The following is a 27,868-nucleotide window of genomic DNA, read 5'->3' as shown; positions in this document are numbered from 1 at the left end:
GGGGCTCCTTTCCCTCCAGTGTCCTGGCCCCTCATTTCCTGAGCCACTTCTCCTTAGACCTGCCTTTCCTCCATCCTCCCCCCACCTTCTGAGTCAGCAGGTGCACTGCTCTTGCTTTACTGGCTCCCCAAACAGGTACTGGGGACCTACATTTCCCAGTGCTTCTGTGCTGTGTCTGCTCCCCATTTCTCTAAGTAGAAAGGAGGCAACTTAAATTTATTGATGATTACTTTATGCTATTTCCCCATACCCTGTTACTGAGGAATAATTCCTGCTAGGCTTCCATCTGTCCATCTGTTGGTCCATCCATCCATCAACTCATCCATCCACCCACCATTGGTGCATTTTCTCTGCCTCTCTGTCTCTCTTCCCCCATCACTATCTACACACACACACACACACACACACACACACACACGTATGCATGGGGGAAACTACAGACATTTTCATTCATTTAATTTCATTCATTCATATAAACTCCTCTAATCCGTACCTGAACCTCTCTATCAACAGAGTAAATATTATCTCCAATTAAAATGAGGACACTGGGTTCAGGAAGGTTAAATAGTCCATCCAAAGTCGCAGAGCTGCCTTTGGAGGCGCCAGGATGGTAGGTCAGAGGGCTTATTGTGAGGACTGCCCACCGGGACACGGACAGTGTGGCAGCACCGTCTGTAACAGCAAGACCTATTAATTCATGAACAATTGTATGTATAATATTGGGTCCCGTTTCTGTTAAGATTATCTCTACTGTATATATGCATAGAAAGAGTCTGAAAGGATGCCCCGAAGGACGCAGTTACCAGTGGGTACTGCTGGGACAGGAGACTGGGAAATAGAGAGGAGTTTTCAATTAAAACTTGTTTGAAATTTTTATAAAAATTATTTTGATAATAATAGTTACTTTTATGGTGAACACTTTGAAGCCTGCTTTTGACTTCCACACCTGATACCAGGGAAGGGCCGGTCTCTCCCTCTGCCTCCCAGGCCCCTCTTGGTTCTCAGAGCGAAAGCTTCCCCTGTCCTGCCGAGGCCGCTGTCATGTCCACAGTCTGCACGTCCCTGTCCGCATGTCCGCATGTTCTCTCCTCTCCTGCTCAGCTCCTGCATTTCTGTCAGCTTGAAGCTTCTTCTGTAAAGTTTTTCCTGGTTATAAAAATAATACTTAATACCAAATGCCAGCTAAGACAACAGTGACATATATTACCTTTCAGAATGGTCAAGGTATTTGTGGGGGAGGTAAACCTCCCCCACAAATACCTTGACCATTCTGAAAGGTAATATAGGAAAAAACATATATATATATGTTTTTTCCTATAAAGCACCTATTTTAATTTAAAATTTGAAAATTTGATGCATTTACTTAGAAGTATTCAGAACAAGGCAGTTGCAACTCCCCCTGCGCCCTACCCCCCCCCCCCCCCCCTTCAATTCCAAGCTCACAGAACAATGACTTAGTTATCGGAAGTGGAACTACCGTCCTGTGCATCGTTTGTGTACTCCGCAGCCTGCTTTCCATGTCCGTGCTGTTCCCAGCCCCGCTCCTGTGCTGCACGAGGTTAACGGCTCCTGCAGGCCTCACTGAGAGGCAGGCTATCTTACACTGGGCTACCATTACGAAACGTCTTACATAGCCCTGCACTCAGTCACTGTCAGAACACACAGTGGGCTGAGCAGAGCGCAGGTAATTCCTTCGGAGAAAAGGCAAACCTCTAGACCCGGGTGGGCAACCTTTCTGACTCGAGGGCCACATGGGTCCTTAAACCGGACCGGGGGCCGGAACAAAGCGTGGAGGGAGTGTCTGTGTGAACGAATACAAATTCAAAGTAAACGTCATTACAGAAAAGGGTGCGGTCTTTTTATTTTTAGTTTTATTCATTTCAAACGGCCGGATCCGGCCCGCGGGCGTAGGCTGCCCACGGCTCTCTAGACCCACTGATTCCTCAGCTCACCTTCTGCCCCTCGGCCTCCTCCTCCGCTGCCTCCAGGTCTTTCTCTTTTTCCCTTGACAACTTCTCCTCCTTGAAAATAAACTCTGTTTTAGAATAATTTTTGTTTATTAAACACAGCATTGAGGGTTATCTACCCTTCACCAGTTCTTCCTGATACTAATCGTCAGTCTACTAACACCTCACCTTACCATGCACAGCACATTTGTCAGAACTAGAAACAAACTTGGCACATTTCTGCTGATTAAATCCCAGACGACTTGGATTTCCCAGCTTTCCCACCAGAGTCACTTTCTGCTTCAGGATCCCATCAGGACACTGCACTGCATTTGGGGCAGCTTCCTTTTCCCTGTGCCAGGCTCTCCTTAACAGGGCAAAGCAAGCTCATTTTCAGCATTTCCTTCAGCTTCGCAGCCCTGCAGCTCCCCGTCCTGTGTTAGTCCACGTCCTCCGGTTCTCCTGCAGCCTCGGCCAGGCCTGTCTGCGTGCCGTGCAGAGCGAGCGAGAGTAGGTAGCTGTCCCGGGCACTGAACTGTCCTTCCCTGCAGAAGCTTCCACATCAGCCTTGCGACTTCTGTCCTGTCTTCAAGTCCCTCTCTCCTCAGAAGACACGTGGCCCTTTCCTTACTAAGCATTTTTGGGAAATTTTGTGACGCTGACGGAAGCATCGGGTGCTGCTTCCTGGGGAAGCGTCCCATAGAAATGCCACACTCCTGTGCTGGTGGCTGGCGGCGGCCCACAGTGAGCCACGCTCCCAGGATGTCAGCTGGGCTTCTAGAGCCACCTTGACCAAGGCTTTGCTCGAAAACTGGCCAGCCTACCCATAAGCACTCTTCGTATATATTTTTAATTCTGCTTTATCCAAATGACAAAAGAACAAGTAAAAGCAAGGAAAGAGGCACAAGTCAGAGATCGCTTCCCTCCTGCCACCCCGGCTGCTGAACTGCTATCCCCAGCCTGAGTGCACTCCCACCCCCTCTGTGTGGGCTCCAGGGACAGGCGCACGGTGAGTCTTATCTCAGACCACAGGTCTTCCTCTGTAGCCCAGCTTACTCCTTACCTTGAGCTTGCGTTTGCCTGGGGCTGCGGAAGTGGGCCTGGCCATGCTGAGTCCCGTCTTCCTTCTCCCGGAGGGCCTGACTGGTGGTGGAGAAGGTGGGTGGGGGGCTGCTCTGGTCCACGGCGCTCACCTGCTCCCTTCTTCTGAGCCGCACACCGTTCCTGCCAGAATCTGGTGGCTGTCGCCTTCCTGCTGTTCTCACATTTCCAGGTCTCAGTCCGTGGCACTCACACTGGACTGACTTCTCATCCGCACCTGCGATCGCATGCCTCTCAGGTGGCCAGGCAGCTCCGGGTGCCCGGGAACACCAGGCTCCTCTGAAGTCGAAGACCAGCTCCCCTGGACTCAGAGCCTCCCAAGGCTGGCTGGTGGCTGGCCGCGATGCCTGAGGGCTGGCCTTGGCCGGGCCAGGGCCCAGGGCCAGGATGGCACCTTTCAGAGCCCAGGGGCTCCCTTGTTCAGGCCACTTGCTCTTTTTTCTTGCCCCGGCGCCTGTTTTTACCTCCTTACAGAAGAGAAAGTCATTTTCCAAATGGGTTAGTCGGAGCAGTGGGTGGCACATAGATCCCCTGGCATAGGAGAAGAAAATATTAAAACTTTATTTTTTTAATCAAAAGGGAAGGGAAGTGATCTTTCTTTCCTAACATTAGTATGAGTTGGCGTTGGGGCCGACGGGAGTGAACAGTGAGTGTGGAGGTCGCCCTTGTTCAAGGCAGCGCTGCGCACCCCCGGGCCCTGCCAAGGTACCTGGGGCTGAGTGTCAGACCAAGACCTCCCCAGTGCTCACGGGACTTTGTAATGAAATGGGGAGAAACTGTGGGGTCTTGACACTGCAGTGACCTCACTCAGGTTTGAAAGACTTGTTGAAAGTGATGGGAACGTATTTTTTCTTTCACACAAAGACAGATGTTCAAGTTTACTGACCTTTGTTGAGCTGACAGTATTAATCAGATGCTATCTGGCAGATTTCTTTGAAATTTTAAACGTATTTAATCTGTTCCTTCAATGTAAGATGGTGCTTTAACAAGGCATGATCAAGGCGTTGCTTTTTGAAACACAATCTTGCTCTTGAGAAAGCATTTTGAAAATGCATATTTTCAAATGTGTCACCCATAAAGAATACTTTTTTCTTTAAAAAAACCCTTATTTTTATAAATTTAAAAGGCAAACAAACAGAAAACAATATTTTCTAATCTGTATATAAAAGTCTTCCACAGTGAAAAATGTCAATATGTTTTGAAATTTCTTTTTTTGTTGTTGTTTTCCTCCCCCCCCCTCCGCCCTCACCATGTTGGCCCCTAGGACCCCCCCCCCCCGGGTACCATGTTGGCCCCTAGGACACCCCCCACCTGGGTACCATGTTGGCCCCTAGGACCCCCCCCACCTGGGTACCATGTTGGCCCCTAGGACACCCCCCACCTGGGTACCATGTTGGCCCCTAGGACCCCCCCCCCCACCTGGGTACCATGTTGGCCCCTAGGACACCCCCACCTGGGTACCATGTTGGCCCCTAGGACACCCCCACCTGGGTACCATGTTGGCCCCTAGGACACCCCCCACCTGGGTACCATGTTGGCCCCGAGGATGAAGATGCATGGCCAGGGAGAAGGAGGGAGCAGGTAGTTAGTCCACAGAAAGCCCTGACTCTTATTTGCCTGCACTCACTCTCCATTGCTTAAAGCGAAGTTCTGCCCTGGGTGGTCGGGGGCTTGAGACAGAAATAGAACTCAGTTACCAAAAACGCCCTCCTGGCGTGGCCTTCGAGATTCTGCCTTCTGGGTATGTATTTAGATGTGCATAGAGCAACGTCTGGAAGGGTTCTTCACAAGCTGTTCCCAGTGGTGCCAAAGTTTAATTTCCTGCACTGAACATGGATCACTTTTGCAATAAAAATGCAAATCTAGAAAAATATTTCAAAGTATGCCATGTTCATTGTAGGCAATTTGGAAAATATGAAAAGTACATTTAAAAATTAAATCATCCAAATTCCCACCATGAAAATAAGTATTAATATTTTTATTTTTTAAAATTTTGTATGTATATATGCATATATATTCAAAGTACATATAGTCTTTTTTAAAAATCAGAATTATATTGGCCTTTGCTATCTACTTTTTCCTTTTAATGTTGTTAAGGAGCATTTTCCCATGCTATTAAATAGTCTTTGAAAACAGTGTGAGATGTACATGCTCTGTGAGGTATACACTGTAATTACATGTATGTGTATATACATAAATAACTTCTATATATAGATGAGAAGAGGAGGGTCAGAGAGGTTAATTAACTTACCCAAGGACACCCAGCTACCATATGGTACAACTGGGATTTGAACCTGTATCTTCCTGATTATTAAGACCAATCCTGCCAAGGTTGGATGAATAAATGAATAAATGTCTTAAGTTGATTTAAGGTTCCTGACAAGTGTGGGTCCTTAATAAATGAAATTCTTCTCCGGCGCCCTGCTCGCCTTCCTCAGACAGGGGGCCGTGTGCCCGTCTGCGGTGCCCCCGCCTGCCCCACCCTGCAACCTTTTCCTCAGGAGCTTTGCCGCTCAGCTTTGCTTCCCAAGCTCCTCCTTTGGCCCCACTCCGCCCTGGCTGCCCCCAGGTCTGACTTCTCCCTCCAGCCTGGCTGGGCATCAGCTCCTGTCATTCCCACCGCCACTGGCTCCAGGAGCTGCCACGGGCCTGTGAGCGCTGGGTCCAGGTCAAGGAAAGAATGGAACTTTGCCAGTACAGCGGTGGTGGTGGGAGCCTCTCCTGCCTCCTCAGCAGCGCTAAGGATGTCTGACTGCAGCTTAGGCCTGCTCCCCGCTGGCAAGTGGACATCCCCCGAGGGCTGCCGGGCTGCCAGAGGGATGTTTGATTGCCATCTTAGGCCCAATCCCCTGGGGAGTGGGCCTAAGCCAGCAGATGGTCATCCCCTGAGGGGTCCCAGACTGCGAGAGGGCACAGGCCGGGCTGAGGGACCCCCCCATCCGCCCCGAGTGCACAAATTTTTGTTCACCGGGCCTCTAGTATATATATATATAATTATATATATATATATATATATATATATATATATTGATTTCAGAGAGGAAAGGAGAAGGAAAGAGAGATAGAAACATCAATGATGAGAGAGTATCATTAAATGGCTGCCTCCTGCACACCCCACACTGGGCATTGAGCCCACAACTCGGGCATGTGCCCTGGACCAGAATTGAACCCGGGACCCTTCAGTTTGCAGACCAACGCTGTATCCACTGAGCCAACCGGCTAAAGCCACTGTCCATTTTTAAATAGCCAGTCTTCTGCAGATTTGAACAACTATGCTAACTTTATTTGATTAATATTTTGAGAAAATTAATTTTAAAAAGGGATTATACCTACCAGTAGCACATTTCGGTGTGACTTGTTTGGGTTCAATGTGAGAGAGTTTTTATTGCTGGCATTCGCACATTTTCATCTGTCAGAGCTCTTTGAGTCCAGGGTTCGTGGCTGTCCACAGTCCAGCGAGGTGCACGCGGAATTGGGCTCTGGCTGATGCCTGACCTGCTGCTGTGCTATGCAGTGGTGCCCCACAGGGCCCTGAGCTGTGGCTGCCGGCTGGACTCGGACATGTCAGCGTGTCCACCCCCGTCCCTGAGGGGACCTTCTGGCTGTGTGGGAGCAGGCGTATCCTCGTGAGTCAGCGCCTCGTTTTTCTCATCTGTGTAGCGGGCATAGGGCAGAACTCCCCGAGGGTTGCTGCGAGCCTTCCGGGAGCTAGCCGCATATAATCTGCACACACCACCGAGCATATATGCTGAAATGCTCAAGTAAAAATCACCGTTTCTCTTGCTGATATTCTATGAAAAATTGGCGACTGCTTTTTTGAGGGTCAGGGCAAAAGTAGAGGATGGAACCCACAGCCACCTGAGCATCAGGCGTGGGAGACCCAGCAGGGAGCGGCTGTGACTGAACGCTCTCCCCAGTGCGCTGCTGTAGAAATACCTGTCCAGGTGTGTCTTCCTTAATCCCGGCGGGGTTTCCTGGAGAACTGGCTGAGGGAGCCGGTGTTTCCCAGCCCATTTTGTCTGGCAAGTGCTTTGGAGTCATTGTTGGAACGGAGGCGTTTGGCCTTCGGAATAAACTCTGCTGGTTAAACTCACAGGCTTGTCACATTGACCATGCAGCTCAGGAGTCTGACCGGAGGAGCCAGGTGTTTGAGGACCACATCGGCCTCATCGGTAGGATGAGCTCCCACGTGAAGAAAGTCTCAATGGGCACAGCTTTCTGACGTTCAGTGTCCACTCTGGGTCGAGTGTCACACTAAGGCCGGGCTTCCAGCCTGGGAATGCGGACACACAGGCCACGTGCATCTCTGGGTGGACTGCCCGTGCCTGAGGATGGCCCGCAGGCGCCTGACTGCCCCCTGCATGCCCGTAGCTCCCCCACGCCTGAGGGTCTCACAGCCAGTCTCCTCACGTTCCCCATGTTTCCCGTGGGAGGACGACTGCCTCTGGTTGAGAACCACTGGACTAGGCCATGGGGCTACAGAAGCTAATCGTCAGCCTTTGCCCTGAAAATCCCGCCATTCAGAGGGGCCCCGTGAGCGTTGGTCGTGACGGCGCCAGGCTGAACCCCATGGGCTGCGAGGTGGCGCGATCTTCACCGTGTGGCTGCCGGGGCTGCCAAGGCGGCGTTCCCAGCGCTGGGCTGAGAGTCACTAGGGGAGCATGAGGATGGCCCGGGGGCTCCCTGCGGCTCTCGCAGCCAGCGCTCCCGGGCTCGGCTGGTTCACGTCAGCAAAGTCAGGGAATGACCACATCAGAAAAGCCAAGCATTGTTTTAATTTATAAAGTTCAACTCCCCTGACCGAAAAACAATGTGAATTAACTAGCTTAGTAAACCAACTTTAAACTTAGTACCAGAAGAGATTTTATTAATATCATTTTAAAACACAGTCTTTTAACTAAATATTTTTAATTGAACATCAAAATATTGAACATCAGCTTTTCCTCTCAAACCAGAGTCCAGGTTTTCCTTGGTGGAGCCTGTGAGTTGATGTTCAAAGAACCGGTCCTCAGCTCAGACTCAGACCTGGGCCCACGTCCCATCCCGCATTCGGCTTCCCTGGTCCAGGGCAGCTCGCCTCCACCTGGCCGGCCTCTGTGGTGTCCACATGTGCCCAGCGCATGCCTGGAGATTGGGAGGCAGGTGCCTGAGAACATGGAGGAATGTGTACCTGAGGCCTATAAGAAGCAAAAGCGATGCCTTTGGCTCATCCGCCAGTCTGTCCAACACCAGGCCAGGGGCTGAGGTCTGAACATTCCCAAATGTGCCCCGGGAAGCAGAGGTGCCAGGGGAAGGGCGCGTGCTCTCCCTTCTGCTGTGTGAGGATGTGCGGGTCGTGGTCAAAGACAGGCCCAGGCAGACACTGATGGGCTCTGAGTATCATGGGGGCCACGTCAGCCAGGCAGCACCCCAGCCAGAAAGCCAACCACCAACCTTGCCGGGGAGATGGGCACATGGGCGAAGGGCCAGCCCAGCCCAGCTGGGTCAGAGGAGCTGCTCAGCGCCCAGCCTCCATAGCACTAGGCCACAGAGAGCTGCCATCAGGAGAAGGAGCAGGGCCAGGGGAGGGTACCCAGAGGCTCAGTGCCCACCGAAGGGACGCCTGCAGGCGCACTTGGAGATGTTGCGGGTTCCTCAGACCACCCCAGGAAAGCAAGTGTCACAATAAAGTGAGCCATAATCTTTTTGCTGGTGGAGGGTCTTTTCTATTTTATTTTATAAAAACACAACACCTGTTCTGGGTATTTACCCAAAGAAATAAAAAAACATGAATTAAAAAAGAGATATGTAGCCCCAAGTTCATTATTTACAATAGCCAAGATATGGAAGCAACCTGAGAGTTCCTGGATAGAGAAATGGATAAAGAATATATGCAATGGGATATTGCTTAGCCATTAAAAAGAATGAAATCTTACCACTTGGGACAACGTGGATGGACCTAGAGCAGGGGTGGGCAAACTTTTTGACTCGAGGGCCACAATGGGTTCTTAAACTGGACCGGAGGGCCGGAACAAAAGCATGGATGGAGTGTTTGTGTGAACTAATATAAATTCAAAGTAAACATCATTACAGAAAAGGGTACGGTCTTTTTTTTTTTTTAGTTTTATTCATTTCAAACAGGCCGGTGGCCCATGGGCCGTAGTTTGCCCACGGCTGACCTAGAGGGTATTATGCTAAGTGACATAAGTCAGACTGCTCAGCTGTTCTCCATGTGCTGTATTGTGTCGCAGTAGTATTGACAACTGGAAGTCTACTTATAAAAAGCTATATAGTGGTAAATTAATTAAAATAAAGTTACAGTGTTACCAGCTGAGTGGCCAAGGGCAAAGGGATCTTTATGCCAGAACACATAGGCTAAGGGCAGCTCTTACTATTGACCTCAGTTTTGAGCTTCCTGGTAGGCAAGGCAACAGCAGAGCCTGATGAAGCGTGGCCCGTGTGCTTAACTCGAAGGGGACACCGGGCCACGCGGGGGATACTTCTGGCCCCTATTTTATTACTTTTTTAGTTTAGTGCTTTGGGAGACATTTGTCGCATGAGTACCTAGATAAGGGGCATAGAACAACAGAATGGATAGTGTCTTTGCCAGCGGTTTTACCAACAATGCAAATGTGGTGCTGCTTATAGCAGCCACAGCACAAATCAGTGATGGCGAACCTTTTGAGCTCAGTGTGTCAAAATTTTGAAAAACCCTAACTTTGGTGCCATGTCACATATAGAAATATTCATAATTTTTTTTGATATTTGCAACCATAGTAAAAAAAGATTTATATTTTTGATATTTATTTTATATATTGAAATGCCATTTAACAAAGAAAAATCAACCGAAAATATGTATAAAATGAACAAAAACAGAAAAACAATGTACATTTAGGAAAAAAATAAAAACAATGATAATCAAATGGTATGAAAACTAGAAATTAGTGGCTTTTTTGGTGCTTAGGTTTGTCTGCTAATTCTTGGATTGCAGGTTCATACTTGGTGCACTTCAAGTCCAAGCAAGCGCCACTAACTTCATCTGTTAGCCGGTTTCTTTTGTTCGTTTTAATATTATTTAATGCTGAGAACAAAGTCTCACAAAAATATGTTGATGAAAAAATTGTTAGCAAAGCCATCGCTAGATTTTTTATGTCGCTAAAAGTGTCAGGCACTCTGTTCCAAGCTCTCAAATTTCTTGTTTGTAGTTGCACTCTTCTTCATTATTCAAACGATTTCGTTCCAGATTTTCAAGTTTCCACCTTAAGTCGACAAACACATGAGTCCAAATGCTGCCTTGAAAATCTGCAAGTTGCATCTCTAAGTCATCAATTTGCATCCATTGGAAATCCTTCAATTCCAAAGTACTGTAAACAACTACATCCGGATACTTAATTATTTTAATGGTCTGTTCTAGGCTTCTAAATTGGTCGAATCTTTCGCTGAACTGTTCAAATAACGAGTTTACTACATTCTGGTACATAAGTATGGACTCCATTACACTCGTTGTAGTGGCCTTCTAGAAATACTTTTTTATCTGAGAAAAATACTTATAAGTTTTAGTTTCAATATCTCGCTTGAAAATTTTGAGTTTACTTTCAAAGAGTTGATGTATCCAAACATAACGTCAGTACTTTTTCCAAAACCTTGTAATTTTAAGTTCAGTTCATTCATATGAACAGAGAGATCTGTAAAAAACATCAAATTTCTGACCCACTTATGATTATTGATCTGAGGAAAGTTTGCCAGATCCTTATTCTCAATAAATACCGTAATTTCTTCAAAGCATTCCACAAATCGCTCAAGTACTTTACCTCAACTCAGCCATCTCACATTATTGAACATCAGTAGTCCACTGTAGGTTGAATCAACTTCCTGTAAAAGTGCAGAAAATTCTCTCTTGTGAAGGGGTCGAGAAGCTATAAAATTCACAATTTTTGTTACAACGACATTAAATCATTCAATTCTGAGAATCCCGATTTGGCACACAGCACCTCCTGATGGGTAATGCAATGAAAAGGTACAAGTGGATGTCTAATAGCTTCCATAAACAATTTCAGGAATCCCACATTTTTTCCCACCATATTTGGTGCCCCATCTGTCATGACTGACACGATTTTAGAGATATCAATGTTTAGGTCACTGAATGTTTTTATAACAACCTTACGTATTTCGTTTCCTGATGTACTTATTGGCACTGATTCTAACTTTATCAACTCTTCTCTCATTGTGAGACCATCAGAATATCTAGCAATAATGGCCAACCAAGCATTTGATGTGACATCAGTAGTTTCATCAAGAGAAATCGAAAAATATTTACAACTATTTAAGTCTTTTTTTAATTGATGTTGTACATTTTTGTTAAGATCTATTATTCTGTCTTTGATAGTATTTCTACTGAGTGGTAACTCAGAAATTCTTTCAATAACATCATCTTTATTTTTCATATCATGAAATAGAGCTGGTGCACATCTTAGAAATGTTTCCTTAATAAATCCTCCATCACTGAGGGCTTTTCCATGCTGAGCTATGGAGTGAGCAATACAGTAACTTGCTGATGTTAAATTTGTAGAGCATCTTACAAATTTAATGATGGAATTTGATTGACTTTTATAGAGGTGTAGCTGCCTAGAAATGTATTCCCTCCTTTCATCGATACTTTTTTTCAAGAGCTGACAATGATTAGTTTCAAAATGTCTCTTTACATTCCACGTTCTGCTTACTACCGTTTCATTACACCGTATGCACAATGATCTGTTGTTTCTGTTGACAATTCCGTACATCTCAGTCCATATGTCTTGAAAGGGTAGGCTACTGCTACTTCCACTTCCTTTATCATTCAATCTTGCTTTTTTATTTTTTTGATTCTCCATCACAAGGCTGCAAAAATAAATAAATATAAATCACGGTGTTTTTTATAAAAGGTTGATAGGTTTCTTACCTATTAACTTTTTGCAGTGTTGTTGCACTGACTCCTGGTGCAAAACAATTCAAAGATAGTATGTATAACCAACAAATATATGGTGCTGTAATCAATTATCCAACACACAGAATGTCTCGTCAAGCACTGTTGCACTGTATATCTTTTTCTTCTAACCCTCCCACTCCTGTCTCCTAACGAACATGGCGATCAAGTGCGTCCGTTTGCCAAATGCACCCGAATGCACGGGAAGCTCACCCGAGACACACGTTGACTATAATGAGGCCGTTTCCAGAATTGGGCATTTTGTCACTCGAGTAAAAATAAAATGTCATGAGTAAAGACTAATCTCTTTATAGTGCAATTCTTAACCTTTTTATATTAATGTCAATATTGGAACAATGTATCTTGGATGTTTTCACTGTGTATCTTTGCTACCAATACCGATGTACATGTTTACATCTGGTTTTAGAATTGCATTATAGATCATGAGTAACATGAGTATAATATTACTTGAGCGATGCCCAACTCTGGCTGTTGCGAGAGACAAATATTTGAATTATGCATTTTTTTGTCTCTGTCGATGCGTGTCACTCAAAATGAGTTCACGTGTCACTTCTGACACGCGTGTCACAGGTTTGCCATCACTGGCATAAATGGCAGCAGAATTAAAGTGAGGTGTCTTAGGCTGACTTGCTGTAGCTTCTTCTTAGGTTGCTCCAGCATTGTTTGTTCCAAGAAACCTTCCCTGGCTCTTCAGGGGGCCGTGCCCTAATGCCGGGCGCACCAGCCAGCGCCCACCTCTTCCCACCTGGTCTGTCTGCCTTTAGAGCTGAGACCCTGAAAGGTGGGCGTGGCCCCAGTTGTGTCTGTATTCCCGGCTTACACAGTGGCTTTGGCACATAGTAGGCATTTTATCTGTGGATATTTATCAGGTCTGCCAAAACCCAGGGCCGTTCTCGGCATAGGAGAGGCAGCTTACCGAGTGGGGAGGCTCCGGCTTTGCGACTGGGTCGCTGGGTTCAAGTGCTGGCCCCAAGCTCTGTCTAGCTCGGCCACCCCGACACGTGGAAGACGCACTCTGCCTTGTTCCTCATCGGAGCGGTGGGCTATCACAGTAACTGCTGCAGTGGGCTGCGGGGAGCTGGGGCTGATATCTGGAAGGCTGTCAGCTCAGTCCGGCTGCGTAGATACTGCCGTGTGTGGAGCGGGCTGTGATGGCCGGAGACTCTGATGTGCCAGGGCCGGTGGGCAGATGGGCTGAGCTGTGGTCCATGACGGGCTGGTGCACAGCCGCTGCTGGTCACTCGGAAGCAGCCGCTGCACCAGGCTCTCAGGCACACAGGGACCGCCCGGCCGCCTCTGTCCAGTGAGGAGTGCGTGCGTCCTCGTCGTGCCCCCTGTCCCGCGACATGGGGCGTGTTGGTGGACAGACGCTGGCGATTCCCAGGTCCGAGCTCTGTCTCTGAGGCTTTCCGGCCTTCTTCGGTGGCTTCGCCCTGCCTCAGTTTCCCTTGGGAGGCAGTTGAGGGGATTTTGGTCCTCAGCAAACTTGTTTCTTATTTCCTGTGTGAGCTGGGGTGGGAATATGACACCTCCTGCCTCAACCGCCTCTTATTCAATAGGGATGATGTACGCCTGACGGGCTGGCTGCTGGGGGCTCCGCGCGCTCCCCCGCCAGGGGTGCTCCCCCGCCAGGGGCGCTGGAGCAGCCTGTGTGAACTCCCTTCTCTGAACTCCACACCTGGCTGTTTCTCCGGACAGGAGCTCACATTCAAATTCCTCTTTGGGAAGATTCTGGAGGCTGGAAAGTTCCAAGGCAGCCGTGTCCCTGTCAAGGCCCCCAGGACGTACCGTGGGCGGGAACCACACTCCCCACCTGGTCCTGGGCTTACAGGAGCCTCCAGCACAGGCCTGGTCCCCGGCCCTCCCAGCGGAAAGGCAGCCTGCCCGGCCGGGCCTGGCCCCAGCCCTAGCCCCAGCCGCCGTGCCAGCCGCCATCAGCTGGTGGACACCAGGCCCAGATGAGCCCCACTGCCCAGTTCACGCTGCCTGCATTCCCGACTTTAAAAGGCACGCAGGCATTTCACAAGGCAAGGATCAGGAAAAAATGAAGTGCTTTTCATCATACCTGTGCCGGGGGTGTCCTGCTCGAGCTCTCCAGCCACTGTGTGGGGCATCCGCAGGCGACTTGCCTACTCACCCACTGGCACTGTCAAGGGCAGAGGGACGTGTTTTGCCTTCACAGTTTTGCTCGTCTTCACTCTTCCCACCTGGGATTTTAATGACCTTTCCCCTCTAAGTTTACCCAAACCACCTCCCCTCCACCCAGCCCCTCCAGGGGCCCTTCCTCCCGTCTCCCAGCTGCTCTCACTCCTGTCAGAGGCCCCTCTGGACCCCTCGCCCATCAGAACAACCCCACTGCTCCCCACAGAACCCAGTCTCGCCCCGTGGCCCCCTGGCTGCGCTGGCACCTCAGTGAGGATGGAGCCCGGACCATGGCAGGGACGGATGGGGAGGGGCGCCGGCGCTGTGTGCGGTAGGTAGGTTCTTAAGCCCTGCATCCTTCTAGAGGGCGCCGTGACCAAAGTGAGCCCGTGCGTTTGAACAGGCCCCAAGCGCCTCTGAGGATGCCATGCCGACTGAGCCACGGAGGCTGCTCCTCTCTGGCCTGTGCCCTGGAGTGTGCCTGTCTCAGGGCTGTGGGTGAGGCTGTGGGGAAGCGTCTGGCATCTTGCCCTCTAGTGACACACCCAGTGTGCGCCACGGCCAGTGTGCGCTGTGGCCTTGATCACGGATTCTCTGTGAAGTCCTACCTGTTCAGTTGCTTGATCTCCCGAAGAACACGCCGCCCAAACAGCCTGCAGGGCTGCAGCTTAGAACAGAGGGGAGCCCTCCCTCCCCATCAAGTCCTGTAGGCAGCCTCCCCTCCCACAGTGAGGAAAGAAATTGTTTAAGAAGTGCCGGAGTTTGGGTCTCAGCTCGCTTTCAGGCTCGGTGCAGACAAATACTCCTCCTCTCGTTTCTAGTTTTCCCTCTGACTTGCCCTTTCCCGTCAGCCCTGGCACAGGCCATGGGCGCCCTGCCATGCCTTCCTCCAGGGTCCTGGTAGCAATCGGTATGCTCACTTGCAACAATGAAAACCTTGAGTTGGTTTGAGCACAAGGAGATTTATTGACTTCTGATTGATTAGACAGTTCCGATGGGTTGCCCGCAGTTTTTCTCTTTGCCCTAAACTATTCTAAATGACAGTAAAGGTAAATGTTATAAATCCGCAAGGTCAGAGAGTCCCGGGAGGAGACGGCAGGGGGTGAGCTGGGCTGGGCTTTGAGAAATAGCAAGTGGGTGGAGGAGGAGGGATCGCTCAGCAGAGCAAGGAGGTCTCACCTCGGTGCCTGATGACGGCAGGCTGCCGGGAAGAGCCGCTCTGCCTGCTCGGAGAGCCCCGGGGCGGGATGAGCCGGGCAGGAGCCAGGAGGAACTAGGCAGCTACGTGCATGTGGTAGCGGGACTTTGCTTCCTCTTCCTGTCCTGCTCCCAGAGGGCCACAGCTGGAGCCCACCCTCGGGCAGGACATGGGGAATGCTCTCTGAGGCCTGGCAGCTCCTGGGCTGATGCTGTGGAGGAGAGGGCCTTCCTCACAGGCCAGGATGCCAGCCCACCCGCCCACAGGCCACCGTGCCCACAGCAGCTTTTGAACACCTCACTTTGTTGTTGTTAACCCTCGCCCAAGGATAGTTTTTCCATTGATTTCTTTTTCTTTTTCTTTTTTTCAGAGAGAGTGGAAGGGAGGAACGGAGGGAAGAGAGACACTGAGAGAGAAACATCGATGTGAAAGAGACACATCGATTGGTTGCCACCTGCATGTGCCCGGACCAGGACAGGGCATCCAATGTGCAACCCAGGTACGTGCCCTTGACTGGGAATCGACTCTGTGACCCTTGGGTGTGTGGGTCGATGCTTTAACCACTGAGTCACGCTGGCCAGGGTCTCACTTTAAATATGAAAGGATGCTCAGTTGGTTGCAGTGTCGACCCGTACACCAAAAGGTTGCAGGTTCGATTCCCGGTCAGGGCACATACCTAGGTTGTGGGTTCTGTCCCAGGTCATGGCTTGTCCACTCTCACATCAATGTTTTTCTCTCTCTCTCTCTCTCTCTCTCTCTCTCTCTCTCTCTCTCTCTCCCTTTCTCCCTCTCTAAATCAACAATAACATATTCTCAGGTGAGGGTTAAAAATAAGTAAATCAAGAAATATAAACGGAAAACTAAGGATCATTATGCATTTGAGGAAACTCATACGAAAGAGAGAGTACAAAACAAATATTAAAAAGGAGTCAAGGTCTGTTTAGGGAGCAGAAGAAAACATCAAGGCCTATCGCTGCGCATCTTAAAGGAGATTTAAAAATTGCGTCCTGAAGCCACGAGCAGGATGATAGGAAAATGACAGAGAGCACAAACAGCAACAGAATATAAAGAAGCAGTAACTAAAATGTAAAAAATCCAACTGAAGTATTAGAAAATAAAGTTGATAAAAGTAAAACAAATAGTAAAGAGGTATAAAATGGGTGAGGAAGTTGATGAAAATGAACGGCCAATCTAGGGTGTTCAATATTCTTCTAATCACTTCTAGAGAGAGAACAGAACAAAAATGAAGAAAAGGCAAATATCAAAGAAATAAACAACAAAATGTCTTGGAACCAAAGGACATGTGTCTCCAGACTAGAACATCCTACTAGCCACTCAGCTCTTCTCCAAAATAAATGAAAAGAGCACCCAGATCAAGGCACTTCAATGCCAAGTTTCAGAGCAGCTGGGAGGGGAGAGGAAGTAGAGGAGGAAGAGGGCCTGGAGGAGGAGGCAGGCAGGTGAAACACAAGGACTAGCAGTCAGCATGGCGTTAGGACATGCAAGCGCACACTGGGTGCTGGTGGTCCTGGAGAAACATGACTCCTGTGGAAGGGCTAGTACACGCATCACCCTGTCTGTACTGAGTAAAACAGTCACCGTGACAGCAAATTAAAGCAACTCACACATGCAGAGGCTCAGAAATGTACACACCGTACACCTTTTCTTAGCATGGGCTTCCGAAAAAAGAAAAAAAGTTAAAAAAGGAAAGGACTGAAGTAAACAGCGACAGGCCTAGGGACTCCAGCAGCAGAGCAGTAGGGAGGGTCCCGGCAGCCTGGCCCTTCCCTGGAGGTGGGGGGAGGCTCTGAGAAGCGGCCCCAGGGCGAAGGAAAAAGACTATTTTATGTGGCTCAGCATTTGGACTGGTATAAGTAAATACAGGTCAACACAAGAAAAGAAAATTATATAACCAAGAAATTAACATAGTCATTGTCTACTAGTTGGTTTAGTATTTTCATAATAAATTTAAAAATTGTGATACGCCTAAGTTGGGAATATTGTGAAGGGAAATGAAAGGATGAGGGCTTGTCTGAGAGATTTAGGTCCTCATTACCATCCCAGAAAGATAATTGATAATGCTGATGTCTACCATCGATCAAGCAAGGCCAGCGCGTGAACATGTGGTTGGAAAGTAAATGTGGAAGAAACAGCTGGCAGAGTTGTAAGTGTTCCCTGTGGAAGCAGGACAGCCCAGGACTGCCCTTGTCAGCAGACGCCCTATAATACCACTTGATTTTAAGCTGCAATTTAGTTTAAAGTAATAGGTTTGTAAACTATGGTTTATGATTGTCAAATTACTGTTTATTCTCCCTTAAAAATTGATTGTTCTTATTCATCACATTGGTCTTGCCAGTGTTTGATATTCAAATTTAAAAACAAATATTATTTGTTCTGCTGCTTGTAAAAAGTTTTGAAACATCTACACTAATAAAAGACAAAGATGCTAATTGACCATAACTTTGCTACGCCCAAGCCACACCCATCAGCCAATCAGAGTGACTATATGCAAATTAACCCAATCAAGATGGCGGCTGGCAGCTACAGAGCTGGAGCAAGCTGGAGGCTTGGTTGCCCTGGCGATGGAGGAAGCCAAGCTTCCTGCCTGCCTGGCCAGCTGTGGCCTCAGCAAAAGGCAACAAAGTTTCAATTATAGAAGCTAAATAAATCCCAGATACCTGCTTCCAGCCAGCCTCCACTGTGAGCTTGGGTGGCTGGGCGCTGTGGCCAGCCTGCAAACAGCCATCAGCCCCTCACCCAGGCTGGCCAGGCACCCCAGGGGGGACTCCCACCCTGAAGGGGCTGTGGCCAGCCTGCAAACAGCCATCAGCCCCTCACCTAGGCTGGCCAGGCACGCCAGCAGGACTCCCACCCTGATCCGGGACACCCTTCAGGGCAAACCAGCCAGCCCCCACCCATGCACCAGGCCTCTATCCTATATAATAAAAGGGTAATATCCAAATTGACCCTAACAGCAGAGCAACTGGGAATGACTGGTCACTATGACACACACTGACCACCAGGGGGCAGACGCTCAATGCAGGAGCTGCCCTCTGGTTGTCAGTGTACTCCCACAGGGAGCTCTGCTCAGCCACAAGCCAGGCTGACGGCTGCCAGTACAGCGGTGGTGGTGGGAGCCTCTCCCGCTTCCTCAGCAGCACTAAGGATGTCTGACTGCAGCTTAGGCCTGCTCCACACTGGCAAGTGGACATCCCCCGAGGGCTGCTGGGCTGACAGAGGGATGTCTGACTGCCAGCTTAGGCTCAATCCCCTGGGGAGTGGGCCTAAGTCAGCAGGTGGTCATCCCCTGAGAGGTCCCAGACTGCAAGAGGGCACAGGCCGGGCTGAGGGACCCTCCCGAGTGCACAAATTTTTGTGCACCGAGCCTCTAGTAGTTAATAAGAAATAAAAGGAACTTAGGTAATATTGGGCAACTCACAGAGGTGGGTGGGAGGCTGCAGAACTAGATGTAGGGGACAAGGTCAAGGTTACTCCCAGGCAGAGCCTGGATACGACATCATCATGAGCCGCACAGCTGCCTTGGTCACTGGAGCTGCCTGCAGAGAGACTGTGCTCACTCTCTCCAGAGTCAGGGGATGCCCTGTGCTCAGCTGGGTCCTGTGCTGCCCCTTCTTAGATCTGGCCAGATACACACCGTAGGGTCTCCACAAATCAAAGACCTTCTGGCGTGGGATGACCACAATCTTACCTGGCTCTCACTGCAGGTGGAGCGCCTTTCCCTCTGTTCCAAACCAGTGGGTTCCCCTCACCATTGGCACCTCAGGCTGTATGGAGACCAAGCATCAGTCTTGTCTCAGACAGGATGGAGACCATGAGACCCAGAGGGGTTCAGTGAGACAGAGAAAGCGAGGATGAGGCCCCTTCACACGCAGCGTCCCCTTGGCTGGTCCGTGGGGCTGGCCTGGAAGCCCCCCAGTAAACCCGAGGTGAAGAGGAAAGCGTTGCCAGGCAGGGAGGGGCTCCAACGCCTCTGAGCAAGGGCAGGGGCAGTGGGCGGATGCCACACGCAGCGCGCACAAGGAAAATGTCAAGTCTTCCCGTTGGGCTTAGAAACCTGTGAGCCACACAGGTCAGGAGGGAAGGAGGGGTGCACGCGGGCGTGTGTGTGTGTGTGTGTGTGTGTGTGTGTGTGTGTAACTAATCATGCAGAAAGCTTGGGGGCTGCAAGCGGGCAGCAGCGAGCTGTGTGTCCTGGCTGTGGGAGTGACCTGCACCAGGAGCAGTAGTGGTGCAGAGGTGGGTGGGGCAGGCTGTCCTGCCATCCGTTCAGGCTCCCCGCCTCCCCGGGCTGGTCCTGCCTGGGTGTGTCTGTGGAGCAAGGCAGGATGGGCCTCCAGCTGACTTGATGACGTGGGATCTGCCCTTTGCTGTGTGCACCTTCACCTTTGACCTCAGGTCAGCCCCTGCTTTATCCCTACTTCTTCCCATGATGACTCCTTTCTCCCAAACTTTTAAGACTTTTCCCTCCACTTTCCTGCGGCATGGGAGGTTGTGCTGGAACCCCTCGTCTCCCTCACCTGGCCTGGCCCACCTGAGCTTGGGCGCCACAGTCACCAGCCCCCCCCCACCTCCAACCCCCACCCCCCCGCCCCCGGCCACTTCCCACCACGGTCTTTTCCACACATTCCAGACTTCCCCACTCCTGCCCGGTGGCCGTCCCTTCCCTGGACCGCCTCACCACCTTCTGAACCATCGAAGCTGCCTGCCCGTTGGTTTCCTCAACTCCACTTATGAGATTCTCATCCGGTGGCCAATCCGTGCGTGTGAGTCCCAGGTCCGACCGTGCACTGCCCACCCGACCTCCTCCCGGACTGAGGCCCTGGCCATCCAGCCGCCCTGCCCCGTGTGAACGCAGGGTCCTGGGAGACAGCGTGCTCCTTGGATAGACACTATTCAGGGAGATGCGCTTGGACACACGGGGCAGCCAAAGGCGGCGGCTGCTGTGGCAGGAGACGCTTCTGTTGGTGGGCTTTGTGCCTCTTCACGGCGGGGAGTAAGGCGGTGCATGGCCGGCTGTGTGGCCGGCCTCCTGTTCTGCCAGAGCCGCTAGCATTGCCTGGGCTGAGCGCCCGGCTTCCCTCCAAAGGCCGCTGCAGGCGGTGCTGAAACGCGGAGGAGTGGGGTGTCCCTGAGGCGGGAGCCCAGCGTCCAGGTGGGGCGCTGGTGGCCTGTTTGAGGCCTGTCTCCTCGGCTTGTAGGTGGTGGCCTCTTGCTGGTCCCTGTGTTCTCTGGGGACGTCTGGTGTCTCGTGGACTTGGAACGACAGTCACCTTGGAGCAAGCCCACCCGAGGGCCTCATTGGAACTCAGTCACTCCAGCGCAGTCACATTCTGAGGGGTCAGGGCTGGGTCCGCCGCCTAAGAGTTTGGAGGGGCCGCAGTGTCCGAGGCGCAGTGCGGCCTCTGTGCTCCCGCGGGCGGGCTGCAGTGCCGTGCTCCTCGTGCGTTTTGCACAGAGTTGGCTTCTGTTTTAAACACAGGGAACTGTTGGCAACTCCCCTGCCTCTTCTATCCCGCACAACGCCATCCGGGAGCTCCGTGCACCAGGAGGAGGGGCACCACTGCTCAGCGCTGGCCCCCACCTTGGACTGGGGTGCTTCGGGCTGCCACTCACGCCTCAGCTGCTGATCCTCCCTCTGGGTTCTGAGCCCCGGCGTGGCCGGTGGGGGACCCTGCGCATGAGCACTGACCTCCCGCCGACGGGCACTGGGCCGGGCAGTGCCGCGTCTGCCTCAACACCAGCGGGCACTGCGAGAGAACCCGCGGGGAAGAGCGGGTGGTCTCAGGCCGCCCACCGCAAGCCTGCTCTCTGGAAGGCAGATGTGACCATGCTTCCCTCCTTCCCTGGCGAGGCAGGAAGAGGCCCGAGTGGGCTGGTCCGACATGACTGAACAGTGACCTGACAGGACCCACGGATCCAGACCTCTGAGGGCTGGCGAGGGGGGGCTGACTTACTCGGTCCACTACACTTAGGGAAGAAAACGGACTTCTGAGGCCACAGAGAAACACGGATGGATGGAGGTCAGACGGGGGGACACAGGCTCCTCACACCAGCTACGTTGTCCGGGCCATCCTTTATCCACTTCTTATAATAATAAGAATCTTCATGGTTAATTTAGGTTATAATTGATTTTTGCCTCATCTGATAACTTTAGAACCAAATCCTTATTCACACGATGTTACTCATCCACCATTGCCCAGCCTCTGCCCTTGGTCCCCATGGCTGCTGCCCCACTGCTAGCATGCCCCGCACGGCTCCTCACCAAGACCACTGGTGCCTGCACCTGCTTTGCCGAGCCCACTGCCTCTGCCTCCCCCTCTGGGCAGTAGCACTCTCTCTCTGTGGGGGGCTCTCTCTCCTGTAGGCTGGATCCACCCCAGGACAGGGCCCAGGACTGCCTGGTCCCCACACCCAGCTGTGTGCATAGCCCGGCACCGTGCAGGAGCTGAGCAAGCTCGCTCAGTGAGTGGGTGAGTCCTGCTGTCTGCGTCCCACCTGCTCGTGGGTTTTCCTGAGTGTGACACCTGCTTCTTTGACTGTTTAATCCCATGAATTCTCCAGGTAGGCGAGTCAGGGCTTCTGTCTCTCTCTCGGGCCTCCCTCATGCCTTGCTCTTTCTCTAGATGCTGCAAATTCCTCAGTGGCCTGTGGGTGGGTCCCTTTCCAGCTCAAAGATGAGTCCGGTGGCCCTTTCCCTGGGCCCTGCACTGTGCTAATTGGGACGTGCCCTACCCCTGGGCTACAGCCAACCCCTCCCAGAGAACAGTCAACAAGCACCACGCCTGCGCCAGTGGGTGTGGGGCGCTGAGACTCCGTGAGCCTTCTCGTTCGGGGTCTGGGGGGCCCGGTGGCGAGCAGGATCTCGGGCGTGTTGCTGGAGAGTTGTGCCACTGCTTTGTCCACTTCCGGTGCCGAGCCTGAAGCCCTGTGCTCCCAGGTTCTCGCCCAGCACTGCTATTCCGTGGGTGGGCTCCCGGGACAGGGAGTGGCAGGTGGGCCACACCCCTGAGACAAAGCATACATGTATTTGGCTTCTGCTTCTGCCCCTCCTGGAAGCTGAATTTTGGGTGACATGGCTTTGCTTTTGGACCCAAAGGGCTTTGGGCAAAAACTGAGCCGCTGGCCAGGTCAGCTCCGGGCCCCCACTGTACAGGGCTTTGAACTTGGAGAGAGGCCATCTCAAAGCCCATGAGCCAGTTTATACTGTGGAGTCTAAAGAAAATGGATTCTTCCTCTCTCTTCGCTTTCCAACGAGTTTGCAACATTTTTCCTCCTTATTCTCCAAGACCTCAGCGTCCCAGCTGTGGCCTCTCAGTCATGCTCAGGGGGCCAGTGTCTTCTTCCTGTCCTGTTGGCCGACGCCCTGGCGCACGTGGGCCTCTCCCCCGAGGGCCTCAGCACACTGTCCGCTTGCACTGGCTGGCTGGCGGCGTTGGGCAGGTCTCCGGTCTGCAGGCTCTGATCAGTGGCTGCTGCGAGCATGAGTGGGCATTGTGTGCAGAGGGCTGAGCTCAGGGTCTGGCTGGACCTGCTCAGGGCGGGCGATGGCCATCCCTCTCCCCACCTTCCCTGGACTCCCAGGCGGCAGGCTCAGATGCTCCTCAGCAGAGAGCCTTGTTTGCATTCCCCAGAGGAAGGCTGGGAGTCTGCAGGTTAAGTCTGCCGCACCGTCCGCTGGGGCCTGTGTGGCTGGGAACGGTTGCCTGGCTCCACCACCCTCAAGCGACCACCTCCCACCACCCTGTGGATGCACATGCTCAGATGGCCGTGTCTCCTGCCGCCCGGGGTGAGGGCTTCCGGGAGCTCAGCAGGGCACTGGGTGAGTGGGAGCCATCACTCACATGGTCAGGGGCTGTCTCCCGGGAAAGGCCTGGGAGACAATCTGGAAAAGAGATCCACAGAGAGCCCAGGGAGCCCCACGGGGTCCAGGAGTACGATGTCCCCGAAGCAGGAGCCACAGAATCGGGGGGACGTTGGGCAGTTTTCCTGTGAGAGCAACACCCCAAGAGGTTCTGGAGGGAAGGCTGAGTGAACAGCAGCAGCTGGACTAGAATCGTGGGTTCTTTTCCCAAGCAGGCTGGCCCTGGGAGCCCCGAGTGCCTGAGATGGTTCCGTGATAACCACAGCTTCCTCGTAGTTCTGGCATAATTTCTGACACTCAGGCCCGTGATGGTTGCTTTTGCTTCTCAAATCCACCACAGCCTTGCAGCCAGGCACGCCCCTGCCTTGCAAACGGGAGTGCGTATGAGGGTTGCACTCCCTTCACACGCGGCACGGAGGCTGACGCTGCACGGAAGCAGGCCTTCTTAAAAGGCGTGTTGTGCAAAGGGGAAGCAGGTCTTAGACTTACTCCAAGTCTGTCACTGGGAAGATACAGGCCCTGGGCTCCCAGGGAAAAGTTCTGAAGGGTTAGAGTTGGGCTTAAAAAGATGCTAATTGTCCACAAGCTTTCATTATCGCGTGCTCCTAGATAAGGTTCCTAGATAAGCTGCCAACAATGAGCACAGAAATAATCGGGCCTTTGCACGTGGAAAAATAAATGCTCAGCAATGTGGCTGGAAGGCCTCCAGGTGCAGGGTTTCCCCTCCATTGATTATTCCTTTAGGCCAATAGGAAGCGACACAGGCTCCCCCTTAAGAAATGCAAGTGCAGTAGTGGTCCCAGGCAATGAGAAGAGGTTAACCTGGGGTGGTGGGCAAAGCTGCTAGTGATGGTGTTTTCTCAGCCTTGAGAGCAAAGATCTTTTCTTCCCATCACCAGGGTACAGGCCGGGCCAGAGGCTGGTACATGTGCTCACAGTGTCCAGGCTCAGAGGCTGGTACATGTGCTGACAGTGGCATTGTCCATGGGTTGGAGCTCTGTCCGTGGGCTGGAGCTCTGTCCGTGGGCTGGAGCTCTGTCTGTGGGCTGGAGGTCTGTCCGTGGGCTGGAGCTCTGTCCGTGGGCTGGAGGTCTGTCCGTGGGCTGGAGCTCTGTCTGTGGGCTGGAGCTCTGTCTGTGGGCTGGAGCTCTGTCCGTGGGCTGGAGGTCTGTCCGTGGGCTGGAGCTCTGTCCGTGGGCTGGAGCTCTGCCCGTGGGCTGGAGCTCTGTCCGTGGGCTGGAGCTCTGCCCGTGGGCTGGAGCTCTGCCCGTGGGCTGGTGCTCTGTCCGTGGGCTGGTGCTCTGTCCGTGGGCTGGAGCTCTGTCCGTGGGCTGGAGCTCTGTCTGTGGGCTGGAGATGCCCGTGGGCTGGAGATGCCCGTGGGCTGGTGCTCTGTCCGTGGGCTGGTGCTCTGCCCGTGGGCTGGCGCTCTGCCCGTGGGCTGGAGCTCTGTCCGTGGGCTGGAGCTCTCTCCGTGGGCTGGAGCTCTCTCTCCCTGGGCTGGAGCTCTGTCCATGGGCTGGAGCTCTCTCCGTGGGCTGGAGCTCTGTCCGTGGGCTGGTGCTCTGTCCGGGGGCTGGCGCTCTGCCCGTGGCTGGCGCTCTGCCCGTGGGCTGGAGCTCTCTCCGTGGGCTGGAGCTCTCTCTCCCTGGGCTGGAGCTCTGTCCATGGGCTGGAGCTCTCTCCGTGGGCTGGAGCTCTGTCCGTGGGCTGGTGCTCTGTCCGGGGGCTGGCGCTCTGTCCGTGGGCTGGAGCTCTGTCTGTGGGCTGGAGCTCTGTCCATGGGCTGGTGCTCTGTCTGTGGGCTGGTGCTCTGTCCGTGGGCTGGCGCTCTGCCCGTGGGCTGGTGCTCTGTCCGTGGGCTGGAGCTCTGTCCATGGGCTGGAGCTCTCTCCGTGGGCTGGAGCTCTGTCTGTGGGCTGGAGCTCTCTCCGTGGGCTGGAGCTCTGTCCGTGGGCTGGAGCTCTCTCCGTGGGCTGGAGCTCTGTCCGTGGGCTGGTGCTCTGTCCGGGGGCTGGCGCTCTGTCCGTGGGCTGGTGCTCTGTCCGGGGGCTGGAGCTCTCTCCGTGGGCTGGAGCTCTGTCCATGGGCTGGAGCTCTCTCCGTGGGCTGGAGCTCTGTCCGTGGGCTGGTGCTCTGTCCGTGGGCTGGCGCTCTGTCCGTGGGCTGGAGCTCTGTCTGTGGGCTGGAGCTCTGTCCATGGGCTGGTGCTGTGTCTGTGGGCTGGTGCTCTGTCCGGGGGCTGGCGCGCTGCCCGTGGGCTGGTGCTCTGTCCGTGGGCTGGCGCTCTGTCCATGGGCTGGAGCTCTCTCCGTGGGCTGGAGCTCTGTCTGTGGGCTGGAGCTCTGTCCTTGGGCTGGTGCTCTGTCTGTGGGCTGGTGCTCTGTCCGTGGGCTGGAGCTCTGCCCGTGGGCTGGTGCTCTGTCCGTGGGCTGGAGCTCTGTCGGTGGGCTGGAGCTCTGTCCGTGGGCTGGAGCTCTGTCTGTGGGCTGGAGATGCCCGTGGGCTGGAGATGCCCGTGGGCTGGTGCTCTGTCCGTGGGCTGGTGCTCTGCCCGTGGGCTGGCGCTCTGCCCGTGGGCTGGAGCTCTGTCCGTGGGCTGGAGCTCTCTCCGTGGGCTGGAGCTCTCTCTCCCTGGGCTGGAGCTCTGTCCATGGGCTGGAGCTCTCTCCGTGGGCTGGAGCTCTGTCCGTGGGCTGGTGCTCTGTCCGGGGGCTGGCGCTCTGCCCGTGGCTGGCGCTCTGCCCGTGGGCTGGAGCTCTCTCCGTGGGCTGGAGCTCTCTCTCCCTGGGCTGGAGCTCTGTCCATGGGCTGGAGCTCTCTCCGTGGGCTGGAGCTCTGTCCGTGGGCTGGTGCTCTGTCCGGGGGCTGGCGCTCTGCCCGTGGGCTGGAGCTCTGTCTGTGTGCTGGTGCTCTGTCCATGGGCTGGTTCTGTGCCTGTGGGCTGGTGCTCTGTCCGTGGGCTGGCGCTCTGTCCGGGGGCTGGCGCTCTGCCCGTGGGCTGGAGCTCTGTCCATGGGCTGGTGCTCTGTCTGTGGGCTGGTGCTCTGTCCGTGGGCTGGCGCTCTGCCCGTGGGCTGGTGCTCTGTCCGTGGGCTGGCGCTCTGTCCATGGGCTGGAGCTCTCTCCGTGGGCTGGAGCTCTGTCTGTGGACTGGCGCTCTGTCCGTGGGCTGGAGCTCTGTCCGTGTGCTGGTGCTCTGTCCATGGGCTGGTTCTGTGTCTGTGGGCTGGTGCTCTGTCCATGGGCTGGTTCTGTGTCTGTGGGCTGGTGCTCTGTCCATGGGCTGGCGCTCTGTCCGTGGGCTGGAGCTCTGTCTGTGGACTGGCACTCTGTCCGTGGGCTGGTTCTGTGTCTCTGGACTGGCGCTCTGTCCGTGGGCTGGTTCTGTGTCTCTGGACTGGCGCTCTGTCCGTGGGCTGGTTCTGTGTCTCTGGACTGGCGCTCTGTCCGTGGGCTGGTTCTGTGTCTGTGGACTGGCGCTCTGTCCGTGGGCTGGTTCTCTGTCCGTGGGCTGGTTCTGTGTCTGTGGACTGGTGCTCTGTCCATGGGCTGGTTCTGTGTCTGTGGACTGGCGCTCTGTCCGTGGGCTGGCGCTCTGTCCGTGGGCTGGTGCTCTGTCCGTGGGCTGGCACTCTGTCCATGGGCTGGTGCTCTGTCTGTGTCTGGAGAAGGGTCTGTGTCTCCACCCGATGGCCCGGGAGAGCCTGTGCCAGCCCTGCTGTTCCATGCCGTGATTCCATCTGTGGGGACGTGGTGGCGAGAGCGGGCTAGGCCCCCAGGTGCGGTCTCCACATGCTGCTGTCAGCCAGCAAATGCGTCCTTGCTGATGCGGTGACAGTGCTGAGGCCGGGGCCTCACGCGCAGGGTCACTTGTGTGCTCATCTGCTGAGAGGACTCAGATCTCAGTCCTGACCAGGAAGGCCATTCCTGATACATCGATAAGTCAGGAGTGACAGATGTCGCCTGGTGTGTGTTCAATGACACTGTGTTAGTAAAGACAGCTGTCTGATGTGTGTGCTTGCAGGTGTGACCAGACATTTCTGGATGGAAACACTTAAAATGACCTCGAGGGGGGGAAATTGGAGGGACAATGGGGCATTTTACTACTTTGGCACATTTTAAAAAAAATGGGACAAGGTTAAGGGATGATTCTTACTTTTCTGTCTTTTTCAACTGAAAGGGTAAAAATTACATTGCAAAAATACAAAAAAATAAAAATAAAAGAGGACTAGGATCTGATAGCACTCTGCCAGGTCTGGGCACCAAGCGAGCATGTGGCCGTGCAGGTGGAAGGGCTGAACAGCACAGGCTTGCAAACTGTCCGCTCTCCCTGCTTTTTCCCAAAAGGAACTCAGAGATATCTGAGAGACAATGTACGTGACAGGCTCCTATCTGCTCTGCCCACCAACAGTTCATTCACGCCTTCAACACCTACTATGTGCTGGTTATGTTGTAAGTTTCTAGAACATACTGTGACCAGAATAGACATGGCCCCTGACCTCATGGAGACCCCCACCTGGTGGAGGAGATAGACACCAAAAATAAATACCGGTAACTCTTCAAGCACAGAAATGGCGAGCGCTATGGGGTAGAGAGAGAACGGGAGGGGTGGGGGACTGCCCAGGAGAGAAAGA

At 53.0% G+C, this 27,868-nt stretch overlaps 1 protein-coding gene across 1 annotated transcript in view; it reads left to right on the top strand.

The window, feature by feature from the left end:
* GRID1 (glutamate ionotropic receptor delta type subunit 1) overlaps positions 1 to 27,868 on the top strand; it is a 633,591-nt gene that overhangs the window by 356,390 nt on the left and 249,333 nt on the right. The gene's annotated exons all lie outside the window — the stretch shown is intronic.

This window comes from Myotis myotis, unplaced genomic scaffold (assembly GCF_014108235.1).
Source record: "Myotis myotis isolate mMyoMyo1 unplaced genomic scaffold, mMyoMyo1.p scaffold_m19_p_24, whole genome shotgun sequence".
Taxonomy (NCBI): Eukaryota; Metazoa; Chordata; class Mammalia; order Chiroptera; family Vespertilionidae; genus Myotis; species Myotis myotis.
Note: the sequence above shows the minus strand (reverse complement) of the source record. Positions and strands in the feature narration are given on the sequence as shown.